The 14,016-nt window shown below is 47.0% G+C and overlaps 1 pseudogene; it reads right to left on the bottom strand.

Annotated features, from left to right (window-relative positions):
* The window catches only part of LOC123097030 (uncharacterized), a 19,275-nt pseudogene extending 14,128 nt beyond the window's left edge, over nucleotides 1–5,147 (bottom strand).
* Between the last annotated feature and the right edge of the window lie 8,869 nt (nucleotides 5,148–14,016).

Below are 14,016 nucleotides of genomic sequence, written 5' to 3'. Positions count from 1 at the left end.
GCGCCCGCGCCTCCTCCGCCGGCGCCGCGCCCGTCGCCGCCTCCCTGACCGCGCCCGCCTCCGACTCCTTCTCGCCGCCTCCGCTTCCCCCCCGTCGCCAGCCGCCGTCCCCGTCCTCCACTCCGGCAGCCTCGAGCTCGACCTCGGCTAGATCCGATCGAGTCAACGCCGAAGGTTGACTCCCCCCTCTCCCCGAAATATTCCAAGTCTTGTTATATTTACAATACATGCTCAAGTTTATCGCATCATAACTCTCTGCATATAGGTCCGTTTGATGCGTGTAATATATCGAAATGTTCTTCTCTAGATGCTCTTCATTGTTTTCCATTGCACCATGTTCATTTGAGTCCATCTTGATGCCCAAATCTCTGGTGCAAGGGTGCTAGTTGCTGTTATCTGCTGTTACTTATCAGAACTTGAGGATTTGTTATTTTTGTTGCATTTAATGTGTGCATCTTATGGGCATGAGCTCTACATGTGTTTTGATGTATGCCATGCCATCTTTACAGAGGTGTATGCCATGTATTTTTGTGATCTCTTTGGTGACTAGCACAAGCATGCAAACTAGGCTTCGTGATGTTTCTGATTTCAGGGACTTACCAAATTTACTAAGTCTGTGACTGCTGTTATTTTATTGCCATGTATCCATGTGGCTACAGAGATATCCATGCTTATTTTGGTGATGTTCAGTAAGGATGTTTTGTAGATATAGTTGTGCTCTATCCATTCATGGCCTTGTTTGCAATTATGGAGTGCCATAGCATGACTCAATCGTGCTCTACTTTTGCTATAAAATATTTCTGGCATATTGTTAACATGATATGCAATTTTGCCAAGCTTGTTGTAGTTGATCAATACATGCTATGAACTTGATCTTGCCATGGATAGCTTCACAAACATGCCATAGTGCTGTAGGTATGCTTGTTTTGTCATGTATTGCTGTGTGGTGAGTGCATAAAGCTCTCAACGGTGCCCACATAATGTCTGTTTCTGCCATGCTCTGTTTTCTGCCAAGTCTGAAACCTGTTAACGAAACTTGCTATGTTTACATGGTTGCCATCATATCTTCTGGTCCTTTTTGGCTTATGGTCAGTAAGGGACTTTTGTCATATGCATTTAGTAGATTCATGCCATGCCTTTTTTTGCTATGTTAAGTTCCTGTAGCATGTTTATTTCGTGCTTTGAACATTGCTACCTGATGCTGTTTCAGCCATGTCCAGTAATTTCACTGTGTCTGTGAACCAGATATCTTTTGCACTTTTGCCATGCTTGTTTGAACCTGTTGTGGTGTGATATTGCCGTAGCTCAGTGTTCATCTTTTGTCAAGCATCTCCTTTAGATTACTGTCATATACTTTGTTGCTACGTTGGAGTGCTGTAGCATAGTTTCTTGATGTATTCTAAGTGCTATCATACTGTTAATCGCAGATTCGTGTCATTTTTGTTTTGCTTGCCATTTGCAAACCGTGCATCCGTTTCCGGTGATCTTTATATCGATTTCAACCGAAATTATCTCATCTTTCCAGTGGCATGCTTGGTTTGCCAAGTTACTGCCTTGTTCATCATTTTTCTTCCGGAGCACGCATATGCATCGCATACCACATCTCGCATATCATACATGTTTTGCATCATGTTGCTTGTGCATTTCCCGTGATTGATTGTGGTTCCGTTACTTGTGTTCTTGCTTTGGGTAGAGCCGGGAGACGAGTTCGTGAACGAGGAACCTGTTGAGTACGCTTACGAGGATCAAGCTTTCGACAACTCTGAGAACCTTGCAGACAAGATGACCATACCCTCGAAATCACTTCTATCTTTGCTTTGCTAGTTGTTCGCTCTATTTCCATGCTGCACTACCTACCACTTGCTATATCATGTCTCCCATATTGCCATGTCAGCCTCTAACCATCCTTTCCTAGCAAACCGTTGTTTGCCTAAGTTACCGCTTTTGCTCAGCCCTTCTTATAGCGTTGCTAGTTGCAGGTGAAGTTGAAGTTGGTTCCATGTTGGAACATGGATGTTTTGGTATATCACAATATCTCTTATTTAATTAATGCATCTATATATATGCTAAAGGGTGGAAGGCTCGGCCTTATGCCTGGTGTTTTGTTCCACTCTTGCCGCCCTAGTTTCCGTCATACCGGTATTATGTTCCTTGAGTTTGCGTTCCTTAGGCGGTTGGGTGATTTATGGGACCCCCTTGACAGTTCGCCTTGAATAAAACTCCTCCAGCAAGGCCCAACCTTGGTTTTACCATTTTCCACCTAAGCCTTTTTCCCCCGGGTTTTCGCGAGCCCGAGGGTCATCTTTATTTAAACCCCCGGACCAGTGCTCCTTCGAGTGCTGGCCCAAACTGGGCGATGTCCGGCGCCCCCTGGGAAACCAGGGTCTATGCCAACCCGACATCTTGCCCATCCGGTGTGCCCTGAGAACGAGATATGTTCAGCTCCTATCGGGATTTGTCGGCACATTCGGGTGGCTTTGCTGGTCTTGTTTTACCATTGTCGAAATGTCTTGTAAACCGGGATTCCGAGACTGATCGGGTCTTCCTGGGAGAAGGTTTATCCTTCGTTGACCGTGAGAGCTTATGATGGGCTAAGTTGGGACACCCCTGCAGGGTATTATCTTTCGAAAGCCGTGCCCGCGGTTATGAGGCAGATGGGAATTTGTTAATGTCCGGTTGTAGAGAACTTGTCACTTGACCCAAGTAAAATACATCAACCGTGTGTGTAGCCGTGATGGTCTCTTCTCGGCGGAGTCCGGGAAGTGAACACGGTTTGAGTTATGCATGAACATAAGTAGTTTCAGGAGCACTTCTTGTTCATTTCTAGCTTCTCGACCGTTGTGTTGCTTCTCTTCTCGCTCTCATTTGCGTATGTTAGCCTCCATATATGCTTAGTGCCTGCTGCAGCTCCGCCTCATTACACCATCCTTTCCTATAAGCTTATATAGTCTTGATCTCGCGGGTGTGAGATTGCTGAGTCCTCGTGACTCACAGATTCTATCAAAACAGTTGCAGGTGCCGACGATGCCAGTGCAGATGACGAAACCGAGCTCAAGTGGGAGTTCGACGAGGAACGTGGTCGTTACTATGTGTCTTTTCCTGATGATCAGTAGTGGAGCCCAGTTGGGACGATCGGGAATCTAGCATTTGGGGTTATCTTATTTTCATTTGGATTTGACCATAGTCGGTCTATATGTGTGGATTTTGGATGATGTATGAATTATATTTATGTATTGTGTGAAGTGGCGATTGTAAACCAACTCTCGTTATCCCATTCTTGTTCATTACATGGGATCATGTGAAGATGACCCTTCTTGCGACAAAACCACAATGCGGTTATGCCTCTAAGTCGTGCCTCGACACGTGGGAGATATAGCCGCATCGTGGGTGTTACACGCCCCCTGGGGGCCAACGGCTGGAGATGCTCTTAACCTGTCGGCGTCCTGGGAACGGGGGTCCCCAGACTTGGCTGCCTGCGGCCCATGGCGTGGCTCCACCAGCGGCCCTGTACGGCCCATCTTCACCAGCAAACACTCAAGACCCTCACGAGGGGCCAAGCCACGCGAGGGGGACGACACAAGACCTCCTCGGGGGCGGCCTCACCAGGCTGGCTCGCGAGGGGCGGAGAGATCAAGGCAAGGGGTACCTCGTGAGGTTCCTGTGACGTAAGCCATGACGACCGGCGCCAGGCGGGCACCAGCGCGCGCAGTGTCCTCGTTTCCTCTTTGGTGCTAAAGAGGCAAGCGCAGACGAGGAGTCCCGAGGCATCAGGCAATGGTTTCCATATCAGTGCAACGAGACCAAGACCAGCAGGACGGCAGGACGGAGGTCACCATGGAGCCCAAGACAGCGTCACCACTAGAGCCTTTGGCAGGCGAAGACCACCTTTAGTCAGGATAAATTGTACTAGTTGTCTCCCTTCAAATTTGGCCGTTGTGGGATCCCTTCCCGCCTAAACATTTGGGAAGAGGACCAGGGCCTCTATAAATAGGACTAGACACCACCATAGGGAGAGGACGGATCATTCAGATCATCCCCAACCACACAACTCACCAAGCACAAGAGCACCTCTCCTCGGGAGGCTGTTCTTCCCTTGTAACTGTTCATCCACAGCCCAAGAGGCAATCCACCACACCACACTGGAGTAGGGTATTACACCACATCGGTGGCCCGAACCAGTATAAATCTTGTGTCCCTTTGTTCTGCGAGTTCGAGGCGCTATAGACTTGAGATCGCGGTGAGGGCGTGAGCTAGAGGGGGAGAGATCTTCGTGTGCACCCCAGTGTTCGAACCTCAAGGGTTTTGCCGGAACCCGAAATCTGAAATTTGGCGCGCCAGGTAGGGGTGCGCCGAAACCTCTCTTCCACCAGGAGACCCGCCAGCACTCTGTAGCACCAATGACTGGTGACCTGAGAGCCGATGCCGACCACTGGGCGGCTTGGCCGGCCCGGGCGGCGTTGGCCGCCCAAGAAGACCTCGACTCCGCACTTCAGGTGGCACGCGCGCCGCCAAACACTGCGGGGCGCGGGCGGCGCGGTCCGGCAGCCGCAAGGGCCTCTAGCGACGTCGCGGCCATGGCGCCGCACACCCGACGGGAACAAGCAAACATGAGGGCCGCGCTCACGGTGGCTCGGGAGCTGCTGCGATGCCGACTAATGGAGGGCGGCCGAGATGCGTTGCTGGAGCGCGTTGCCGAGCTATTGGACGCCGCAGCCAGGGGTACGCTGCCTTTCTGCTCCTTGCTTACACCTTAGGCTGCGACCGGATCGCACGGTGGGCCTCGACACGCCCGCGCGCCCCCGGGCGCAACAGGAGGTTTCGTCGGCATCGGCGCAGCCAGCGGCGCTGGCCACCCAACTGCACCTGTGCCTTCCCCGATGGGCGCTGGCGTGGGCATTGCCACCCACAGTCCCGGCAGGATGCCACCCTACCATCCTCAGAGCGGTGCGCCGGGCCGGGCGGCGTGGAGCGTGGGGCACTACAGCGAGGTTTCCGGGGCGACGGCTCCGGAGGCCTATGTGCCCCGCATGATGGACCAGGAGTACACGCCGGAAGATGACCCGGACACAATTCTCGAGCCGGGTTGGGAAGAGGAGACCCTGGAAGTTGAGGCCTTCCAGGAGCCACCCGGGAACCTCGCCGACCATGCCGGCGACAACAGCTACAGGGTACCACTAATCTCTCAGGAGCAGGCTTACGCTAACCATGGGTCGCAAGTGAATCAGGTTACAACGGTGGACGACGGCCCCAGCACGGCAACCCCCCTTCCACCAAGGGAAGCGCACTGGGGGTTGTGTGGGAGGAGCCAGGAGCAAGGCCCCTCCCCGCGTCGCACGGAGCAAGGTGTCGCCCGGAGGTAGGTCGTCTGCCGGGGAGGCACTGGCGAGCCTTCCCCCTGGCAGAGGGCCCGTGGTCGCCGAGGGTGCCGCTAGCGTCCCCTTTGCCCCTTGGCATCGTCCTGGTTTCCGGACGCCCCAACGGTGGTCGAGGGTGGCGCAAGGCGGGGCCCTCGTCTGGCGATATGAAGCAAGGCTCGCGCCTGTGAAGGTCTGCGCTCGTGACACTCTCACATAATGATGAGTGGGGCTGTACACGCCCCAGAGTCTTCGGAGTGCCGCCCTCGGGCCTCGGGGGCTCCCGCCCACGTCCTAGTGCACCATGCTCCGCGCTGGCCGTCGACACTGTCCCCCAATGACTATGCTCACGACCATGAAAGCACTTAGCTCCACGCTGGTGAGAAGACTCGAAGACAAGAAGCCTAGCTAGGTGCCGGACGTGGCCATTTGCTTTTGACCTCTTTTCTGTGGCTCAGATTTGCAGCCTTTGATCTTGAATTCGAAGTTGTATTTTCCATTGCAATCGTGGGGGGATCCTTTCTTGTTGGTGTTGATTTCGTGAGTTTCTCGATTCGCGTTTCGTTTGGGATTTGCGCCCGCTATCTCCACCCCCCTCCGAAGACCTCACGAGCGGCGGCTGGTAGCGGCGCACACGCACTACGCGCACACCTCGCCAGTGCTGGCGCCCGCTCCTCCCGAGGCCCTCTCAGGTGGACCGGTGGACCTCTCAGGAAACCAAGACCTCACGAGCTCGTGAGGGGCTCCCCTCAGAAGGAATGCACATCCGCAGCCGCCAAATCAGCCCGAAGCCTGACCGGACCAAAGTAAGTCATGACAGTAAGTTATGGCGGCAAACCCGCAAGGGGGCTCGCAAGCACACAAAATCATGTTTCTTAACCTGGCCTAAGGAGTAAGTTGGTAGTCTATTTTACATAAGGGGCTCCCCCTTTCCAAAATGCTCTTACATCGTGAGGGGCCGTACCCAAGCTTTTGCATGCATGATCAAAATAAAGGAGCGCGGGCTCAGTCAGACATGTCTCTCGCCTCGTCTCCCGAATCGCTCCCGGACAGGCTGCTGGCGCCCTCCCGATGCTCTGCTCACCCGTCATCAGCAACGTACAAGTCACCAAGACCCTCATTGACGGCGGCGCAGGGCTCAATGTCCTGTCCGTTGAGACATTCGACAGCCTTCAAGTGCCACACGATCAGCTTCAGCCCACCAAGCCCTTCTCAGGAGTGACCGGCGGCTCCACCACCCCGATAGGGCAGGTCCGCCTCCCTATCACCTTTGGACAGCGGACAACTACCGCACCGAGCTCATCGACTTCGACGTCGCTCACCTCCATCTGCCGTACAATGCCATCCTCGGGTATCTGGCCCTGGCCAAGTTCATGGCAGTGACCCACCACGGCTACAACGTCCTCAAGATGCCTGGAAGCGGCGGGATCATCACAGTCCCCTGCGAAGAAAGAGATGCGGTGTGCTCCCTCGAGCGTGCCTTCCAAGACACATCAATCGAAGACCCCGACAACGATGGTGCGCAGTGCCCTCCTGAGGCCATCCCCAAGAAGAAGAAGCAACTACTCCGCACAGGGCCTCAAGGGAGCGGCGCCTCTAGAGGTGCCACATCAGGATCGGCGCCCGCGCCTGGGGCGCCTCCCTCCCTCGTATAGGAAGGCGCGCTCGGCGCCCTCCTCGGGCAGGGCTCGGGGGCTCTCTTCTAGAGGGCCTCAGACCTAGCCAACATCACGAGGGAGGCGCTCGGGCACTGATAACCCACAAGTATAGGGGATCGCAATAGTTTTCGAGGGTAGAGTATTCAACCCAAATTTATTGATTCGACACAAGGGGAGCCAAAGAATATTCTCAAGTATTAGCAGTTGAGTTGTCAATTCAACCACACCTGGATAACTTAGTATCTGCAGCAAAGTATTAAGTAGCAAAGTAATATGGAAGTAACGGGAACGGTAACAAAAGTAATATTTTTGGGTTTTGTAGTGATTGTAACAGTAGCAATGGAAAAGTAAATAAGCGGATAACAATATATCAAAAGCTCGTAGGCATTGGATCGGTGATGGACAATTATGCCGGATGCGGTTCATCATGTAACAATCATAACATAGGGTGACACAGAACTAGCTCCAATTCATCAATGTAATGTAGGCATGTATTCCGAATATAGTCATACGTGCTTATGGAAAAGAACTTGCATGTCATCTTTTGTGCTACCCTCCCGTGGCAGCGGGGTCCTAGCGGAAACTAAGGGATATTAAGGCCTCCTTTTAATAGAGTACCGGACCAAAGCATTAACACATAGTGAATACATGAACTCCTCAAACTACGGTCATTATCGGGAGTGGTCCCGATTATTTTCACTTCGGGTTTGCTGGATCATAACACATAGTAGGAGACTATAGACTTGCAAGATAGGATCTAGAACTCACATATATTCATAAAAACATAATAGGTTCAGATCTGAAATCATGGCACTCGGGCCCTAGTGACAAGCATTAAGCATAGCAAAGTCATAGCAACATCAATCTCAGAACATAGTGGATACTAGGGATCAAACCTTAACAAAACTAACTCGATTACATGATAAATCTCATCCAACCCATCACCGTCCAACAAGTCTACGATGGAATTACTCACGCACGGCGGTGAGCATCATGAAATTGGTGATGGAGGATGGTTGATGATGATGATGGCGATGGATTCCCCTCTTCGGAGCCCCGAACGGACTCCAGATCAGCCCTCCCGAGAGAGTTTAGGGCTTGGCGGCGGCTCCGTATCGTAAAACGCGATGAATCCTTCTCTCTGATTTTTTTCTCCCCGAACACGAATATATGGAGTTGGAGCTGAGGTCGGTGGAGCGTCAGGGGGCCCACGAGGCAGGGGGTGCGCCCCCACCCTCGTGGACAGGTGGAGGCCCCCCCTGACGTGGATTCTTCTTCCAGTATTTTTAATATTTTCCAAAAATAAGTTCCGTGGAGTTTCAGGTCATTCCGAGAACTTTTGTTTCTGCACATAAATAACACCATGGCAATTCTGCTGAAAACAGCGTCAGTCCGAGTTAGTTCCATTCAAATGATGTAAGTTAGAGTCCAAAACAAGGGCAAAAGTGTTTGGAAAAGTAGATACGACGGAGACGTATCAACTCCCGCAAGCTTAAACCTTTGCTTGTCCTCAAGCAATTCAGTTGATAAACTGAAAGTGATAAAGAAAAACTTTTACAAACTCTGTTTGCTCTTGTTGTTGTAAATATGTAAAGCCAGCATTCAAGTTTTCAGCAAAGATTATAACTAACCATATTCACAATAACACTTAGGTCTCATGTTTACTCATATCAATGGCTTAATCAGCTAGCGAGCAATAATAATAAATCTCGGATGACAACACTTTCTCAAAACAATCATATTATGCTATAACAAGATGGTATCTCGCTAGCCCTTTTTGAGACCGCAAAACATAAATGCAGAGGACCTTTAAAGATCAAGGACTGACTAGACATTGTAATTCATGGTAAAAGAGATCCAGTCATACCCAATATAAACTAACAGTAATGAATGCAAATGACAGCGGTGCTCTCCAGCTGGTGCTTTTTAATAAGAGGGTGATGACTCAACATAAAAGTAAATAGATAGGCCCTTCGCAGAGGGAAGCAGGGATTTGTAGAGGTGCCAGAGCTCGATTTTAAAACAGAGATAAATAATATTTTGAGCGGTATACTTTCATTGTCAACATAACAACCAAGAGATGGCGATATCTTCCATGCTACACACATTATAGGCGGTTCCCAAATAGAATGGTAAACTTTATACTCCCCCTCCACCAACAAGCATCAATCCATGGCTTGCTCGAAACAACGAGTGCCTCCAACTAACAACAGTCCCAGGGGGAGTTTTGTTTGCAATTATTTTGATTTGATTTGCATAAAGCATGGGACTGGGCATCCCGGTGACCAGCCATTTTCTCATGAGTGAGGAGCGGATTCCACTCCTCTTGAGAATAACCCGCCTAACATGGAAGATAAGGACAGCCCTAGTTGATACATGAGCTATTCGACCATACAAAACAGAATTTCATTTGAAGGTTTAGAGTTTGGCACATACAAATTTACTTGGAACGGCAGGTAGATACCGCATATAGGAAGGTATGGTGGACTACAATGGAATAACTTTGGGGTTTAAGGGATTGGATGCACAAGCAGTATTCCTGCTTAGTACGAGTGAAGGCTAGCAAAAGACTGGGAAGCGACCGGCTAGAGAGCGACAACAGTCATGAACATGCATTAAAATTAATAAACATTGAGTGCAAGCATGAGTAGGATATAATCCACCATGAACATAAATATCGTGAATGCTATGTTAATTTTGTTTCAACTACATGTGTGAACATGTGCCAAGTCAAGTCACTTAAATCATTCAAAGGAGGATACCACCCCATCATACCACATCACAACCATTTTAATAGCATGTTGGCACGCAAGGCAATCCATTATAACTCATAGCTAATTAAGCATGGCATAAGTAACTATAATCTCTAATTGTCATTGCAAACATGTTTATTCATAATAGGCTGAATCAGGAACGATGAACTAATCATATTTACAAAAACAAGAGAGGTCGAGTTCATACCAGCTTCTCTCATCTCAATCAATTCATCATATATCGTCATTATTACCTTTCGCTTGCACGACCGAACGATGTGAATAATAATAGTGCACGTGCATTGGACTAAGCTGGAATCTGCGAGCATTCAATAAACAGGAGAAGACAAGGCAATATGGGCTCTTGGTTAAATCAACAATAATGCATATAAGAGCCACTTCAATAATTTAATCATGGTCTTCTCCTATCGACCCCCAAAGAAAAGAAAAGAAATAAAACTATTTACATGGGAAAGCTCCCAACAAGCAAAAGAAGACCAAGAAATCTTTTTGGGTTTTCTTTTAATTATTACTACAGCAAGAAAAGTAAACTAACTAAAAGTTACTACTAATTTTTTTGGTTTTTCTTAAGGTTTATTAATACCACAAGAAGAAAGCGTAAAAAAGAAAATAAACTAGCATGGATATTACAATGAAAAAGTATGAGCACCGACATCTAGCAATGAGTGTGTGTGAACATAAATGTAGTGTCGGTGAGAGATACGTACTCCCCCAAGCTTAGGATTTTGGCCTAAGTTGGTCTATTGCCACGGATGGCCTGGCAGATATCCATAGTTGTAGTTGGGGTTGTACTGCGAAGAGGAAGCCCCTGATTGCCACTGGTTGGCAATCATCTCCGGATCCCACTGGTAATTAGACTGTTGTTGAGGATCAAATTGTGGTTCCGGCTCTGGCTCTGTGGCTTACGTAGGGTTCCGGTAGGCGTGAATGGCCGCCAGCGGAACGAGATATTGGCCTGCAGATAAATCAAACAAGGAAGGAGCAGGCAAGGTAATAGTCTCAGGGTGATGTTTATCAAAGAACAATTTGTATTTAAGCGCCCTTTCCCTGTTTAACAATAAAATCATGCGCTACCATACTCTTATAATCTAAATAAACAGTGGGCAGCAATTTTTCTTCTTTTTCATAGTGCCTAATAGGTATGTTATAATATGCAGCAAGGCGTGAAGCATAGACACCTCCAAAGATGGGGCCCTTTGTACGGTTCAGACTTAACCGTTTGGCAATAATACTGCCCATACTAACAGAGTCATCGCGGAATAAACCATGGAACAAAATAATAATATCAGGAACACTAAGGTTTCCACAGTTTCCGCGACCAATTAAGCAACGACTAGCAAATATTGCAAAGTAGCGTAAAACAGGAAAATGTATGCTAGTGATTCTTGCATCGGAAACCTTCCTAGTTTCCCCTACAGTGATAGTATCAATAAACCCGTCCACATCTTTACGATGTGGTTCCTCTAAGCTACCCTCGAAAGGTATTTTACAGACCCTGCAAAATTCATATAGTGACATCTTCTTAACCACATCATATAAATGAAACTCTACTGAAGGAGGTGATTCCTTAGGATAATAGTAGAAGTTTTGCACAAAAGTATTGGTGAGTAAGAGATACTGTTCGCGTTGGTCGCGGAGGAAGTCGGTGAGGCCTGCATTCCCAGCCAACTCATAGAAATCTTCATAAATCCCGGCTGTTCTCAAGAAATCATCACAAGGCCATTCACATGGCCGAACCTCCGTGGTGCGAGGCAGATTATATTTGGGCCTCTCTGCTTCTTCACTTTGTTTTTCCTTCGAGCTTCGGCTTGATGAGCCCCTCAAAAATCTCTTCATTATTTTCTGAAAATTTCTGAAATTTTTAGTAACTTCAAATAAAAGTGAACCAAGCTCAACAAAATTGATAGCAACTACTCCTACAAATGCCCAGAGCCTATATCATGCATTAGAACTACTTGGAACCATATAAATTTGACATGCAAGCTCAGGAACATGGTCACCTAGGCAGCACAAATTTGCAATGAATAAAGCACTAGAACAAAAACTAATTGGACCAATGGAGGAGTCACATACCAAGGAACAATCCCCCAAAGCAGTTTTGTGAGAGGTGCTTTGAGGAAGGAGATCGAAAATCGCAGCAAAATGAGCTAGTACTCGTGCTTGAGATGGATGGTGATTTTTTTGGGAGGAAGAAGAAGTGTGTGGGTGCAGGAATAAGTGGAGGGGAGCCACCATGGGCCCACGAGGCAGGGGGCGGGCCCTGGACCCTCGTGGCTAGGTGCTTGCTCCCCCTGTTGTGTTCTCAGTGCCAGATATTCTCAAATATTCCAGAAAAAAATCATATTTCAATTTCGGGGCATTTGGAGAACTTTTATTTTCGGGGTATTTTTATATTGCATGGATAATTCAGGGAACAGACGGAAAAATACTATTTTTACTTTATTTCAACTAAATAACAGAAAGTAAAAGGAGGGTACAGAAGGTTGTGCTTTCTAATTTCATCCATCTCATGCTCATCAAAAGGAATCCACTAACAAGGTTGATCAAGTCTTGTTAACAAACTCATTCCGATTCACATGAAACCGGAGAATTTTCGAATAACACTATGTTACCTCAACGGGGATATGCACATCCCCAATAATAAGAATATCATATTTCTTCTTAACAATAGGTAGAGGAAATTCAAAACCTCCAAAAATAATCGATGGAATTTTTCCAATAGAATTGACACTGCGGACTTGAGGTTGTTTCCTCGGAAAGTGTACCGTATGCTCATTACCATTAACATGAAAAGTGACATTGCCTTTGTTGCAATCAATAACAGCCCCTGCAGTATTCAAAAAAGGTCTTCCAAGAATAATAGACATACTATCGTCCTTGGGAATGTCAAGAATAACAAAGTCCGTTAAAATAGTAACGTTTGCAACTACAACAGGCACATCCTCACAAATACCGACAGGTATGGCAGTTGATTTATCAGCAATTTGCAGAGATATTTCAGTAGGTGTCAACTTATTCAAATCAAGTCTAGGATATAAAGAGAGAGGCATAAGACTAACACCGGCTCCAAGATCACATAAAGCAGTTTTAACATAATTTCTTGTAATGGAGCATGGTATAGTAGGTACTCCTGGATCTCCAAGTTTCTTTGGTATTCCACCCTTAAAAGTATAATTAGCAAGCATGGTGGAAATTTCAGCTTCCGATATCTTTCTTTTATTTGTAACAATATCCTTCATATATTTAGCATAAGGATTCATTTTGAGCATATCAGTCAAACGCATACGCAAGAAGATAGGTCTAATCATTTCAGCAAAGCGCTCAAAATCCTCATCATCCTTTTTCATGGATGGTTTGGGAGGAAAAGGCATGGGTTTCTGAACCCATGGTTCTCTTTCTTTACCGTGTTTCCTAGCAACAAAGTCTGTCTTATCATAACGTTGATTCCTTGATTGTGGGTTATCAAGATCAACAGCAGGTTCAATTTCTATATCATTATCATTGCTAGGTTGAGCATCATCATGAACATCATCATTAACATTGTCACTAGGTTCATGTTCATTACCAGATTGTGTTTCAGCATCAGAGATAGAAATATCATTTGGATTCTCAGGTGTTTCAGCAATAGGTTCACTAGAAGCATGCAAAGTCCTATCATTTTTCTTTTTCTTCTTTTTAGATGGACTAGGTGCATCTATATTATTTCTCTGAGAATCTTGCTCAATTCTCTTAGGATGGCCTTCAGGAGACAAAGGTTCCTGAGTCATCTTACCAGTTCTAGTAGCCACTGTAACAGCATAATCATTATTCTTACTATTCAATTCATTGAGCAAATCATTCTGAGCCTTAAGTACTTGTTCTACTTGAGTGGTAACCATAGAAGCATGTATACTAATGAGTTTAAGTTCGCCTTTAACTCTAGACATATAATCACTCAAGTGTTCAATCGTATAAGCATTTTGTTTTAATTGTCTACCAAAATAAGCATTGAAGTTTTCTTGTTTGACAATAAAATTATCAAACTCATCTAAGCATTGTCTAGCAGACTTATAACGGGGAATATCACCTTCATCAAATCTATAGAGAGAATTTACCTTTACTACCTGTGTCGGGTTATCAAGATCATGAGTTTCTTCAATAGGTAATGGATTAAGATCATATATTTCTTCAACAGGCGGTAAATTAAGACCATGTATTTCTTCAATAGGAGGTAAAGTCTTAACGTCTTCA

Source organism: Triticum aestivum, chromosome 4D (genome assembly GCF_018294505.1).
Source record: "Triticum aestivum cultivar Chinese Spring chromosome 4D, IWGSC CS RefSeq v2.1, whole genome shotgun sequence".
Classification (NCBI taxonomy): domain Eukaryota; kingdom Viridiplantae; phylum Streptophyta; class Magnoliopsida; order Poales; family Poaceae; genus Triticum; species Triticum aestivum.
This window is presented reverse-complemented; position numbering and strand designations above follow the sequence as displayed.